The following is a 2,882-nucleotide window of genomic DNA, read 5'->3' on the forward strand; positions in this document are numbered from 1 at the left end:
AAGTATATTAAATGGGACAAAGGGACAAGTCAGAATACAAACCAATTGCATAACCAAGTTTTTTGTTTAAATAAATATATACATTCCATATTTATGTGTAACTGTATTCTTATAATAAGTCAAATTAGAGTATTAACAGTGATGTAGTTGTAGAATGGTAGTGAAAATACATCTCAACTACTTCTCTATACATTTTTGTATTTACCTGATTTTCTTTTTTTTTTTTTCCATGTTAGGCCAACTTTATGTGAAGACTCAGTCCATCTTTATTAGCATTTTTAAATTAATATTAAAAATTAAATACACTTTGGCACTTCTAGAAATAATAAATTTTTCTGGTTTAACATCTTGCGATATTCTTCAATTAAGTTATTCTTTTACTGTTAGAGAGAAGACATATCAGATATTAAACTGGTTAGAACAGATACTACACTTGATTTTGGCCAAATGGCTGAGAAGCTACCTAGTTATGTTTTTATTATTGTGGTTAACTCCTCCTTCTATTAATTAATCATTTTGAACAGCTAATATAAATACATGGCACAAAATTCAGAAGGTACAAAGAGATATATAGTGAAAGTCATCTTTCTTCCTTATCTGCCTTGTATCCACCTAACTCCCCTCAAGGTAACTGATGTTATCAGTTTCTTGCTTATCATTCCACATATGATTTATATATTTTAGAATAACCCTGCAACGTACACACACACACACACACACACACAGAGTAGTATTCCATGCTGAACTATTCTGCATTTTTTACTTAATATCATTTGATGTATTTTCATATCAATACACGTACAATTATTTCATTCTTTTTAATGACTTCATAGAATTCAATGTGATTTATTAATTGCTCCTGTTATGATGGGCAACTGGGTAGTTTTAAGACAATTGCATTTATAAACAATGATGTAACTAGTAAGCAAACCAGTAAACTAAAACATTCAGTTTTTCAGTTTTGAAAGTTATTATTAAATTCCCTTTCATAGCTTTACACCATTTATAATCCCATCAGCAACAAATCAGTGTCCTGATTTCCCCTTGACAGTATGGATGCGATCAAGCTTTTTGATCTTTGTCAACATGGAGATGAAAAATGGCATCTCGCTCTAGTTTTAAAGTGCAATTTTCTTTAAGTGTGAGGTTGAGTTTTTCATATGTTTAATAGCCAATTGTATCTCATTTTGAAGCTGAAGTTAGTAGCAGAGTATGAGCTGACTTTTGCATCCCAATTCACGCCTTGTAGAGCCCAGAACATGACTTTTTTATCTCCACAGCTTTTGTATCAGCTTAGATCACATTGACTGCAACTAACATAAAATTTCGACTCAGCTGACTTTAATAGCAAGGAAAGTCTTTTATCCTACATCACATTATGTCCTAAAATACAGTAGAGCTAGGGCTGGTTCATTTAGCTACTCAGCAAAGAAACTGACCTTCCTGGTCTTTCTTTCTGATTGCCATGCTCCAACTAGATTACCTCATGGTCACAGAAAGGCAGCACCAACAGGCTATTGACAATAAAAATGATAACAAAACTTGTTTAAGTTTTGAAACTTTGAATTACAGAAAGATATAGAATGAGAAGTGAATGTTTCCTTCTCTTCTACTTTCAGTCTCTCCAAAGGAAACCACTTAAGTTGTTATGATTGCTTTGAGAAGGAAGGAAAACAAAGACTATGTGCATGTGCATACCTGAGTATCCCTATTTATATTTCATGTATTCATTTTATTTTAAACCCCAAAGTGATCATATTTTATATACTGTTCTAAGCTTCACTTTTTTCACCCATTATTTCTTTTTTTTTTTAAGATTTTATTTATTTATTTGAGAGAGAGAGATTACAAGTAGACAGAGAGGCAGGCAGAGAGAGAGAGAGGAGGAAGCAGGCTCCCCGCTGAGCAGAGAGCCCGACTCGGGACTTGATCCCAGGACCATGGGATCATGACCTGAGCCGAAGGCAGCGGCTTAACCCACTGAGCCATCCAGGCGCCCCTCACCCATTATTTCTTAAAGATGTTTCTAGTTAGCCCATACAGTCCTCTATCATCATTTTTTTTTAGAGAGAGAGAGCATGCACATGGGGTGGGAAGGGGCACAGAATATTTTTTAAATATTTTATTATTTATGTATTTGATAAAGAGGAGGGAGAGAGAGAGCACACATGACTAAGAGAAGCAGCAAGCAGAGCGAAAGGGAGAAGTAGGCTTCCAAATGAACAGGGAGCCTGATGGGGGGCTCGATGTTCAGGATCATGACCTGAACTGAAGACAGATGCTTAATGACTGAGCCACACAGGCATTCCTATCATAATTTTTTAATGGGTCTCCCTGCCGATAAAGACTTTGATTAGTTCTAGTTGGGGGCTACTGTGAACAATGCTGCACTGGACATCCTTGTATATTTATTTTGGCATACTTTTACAAGTCCAAATTCCTAACAGGGAATCAAAGGGAAAGTACATTTTAAAACTTGATGGTGAGATTTACCTCTAGAATGGTTGTCCCATTTTACCTGCCCACCAAAAGCATGTGAGAATGCCTGTTTCCTGTCGGTAGTACAGAATCTTGCCTCTTCCAGCAGCCCTTTGACATCTGCAGTGTTGAGAATGGGTGCTCATCAGGGAGCAAGTTCAACTCCTAGGCTGGGGGCAGCAGCTGGCTCTCTCCATAGCCTTTGCCTCCTCCACTGTAAAGCTCTTGGTGGATTTGGAGGTGTCCATTTCAGTGTGGGAGCCAGCAGCCTCTCTTTTGGGTATAGGGAGCACAATTTGGATTTCCCTTATCATTTTAGGATGTTTGTCCTGACTATCCCAAGGTGAGAGGGTAGAGAACCACATCCTCTGACTCTTTCAGGCAAAGAATGTATAAAGACAGCA

At 37.0% G+C, this 2,882-nt stretch overlaps 1 pseudogene; it reads right to left on the bottom strand.

The window, feature by feature from the left end:
* Nucleotides 1–325: 325 nt before the first annotated feature.
* On the bottom strand, nt 326–463 carry LOC131832744 (U2 spliceosomal RNA; annotated as a pseudogene).
* Between the last annotated feature and the right edge of the window lie 2,419 nt (nt 464–2,882).

This window comes from Mustela lutreola, chromosome 5 (genome assembly GCF_030435805.1).
Source record: "Mustela lutreola isolate mMusLut2 chromosome 5, mMusLut2.pri, whole genome shotgun sequence".
Taxonomy (NCBI): domain Eukaryota; kingdom Metazoa; phylum Chordata; class Mammalia; order Carnivora; family Mustelidae; genus Mustela; species Mustela lutreola.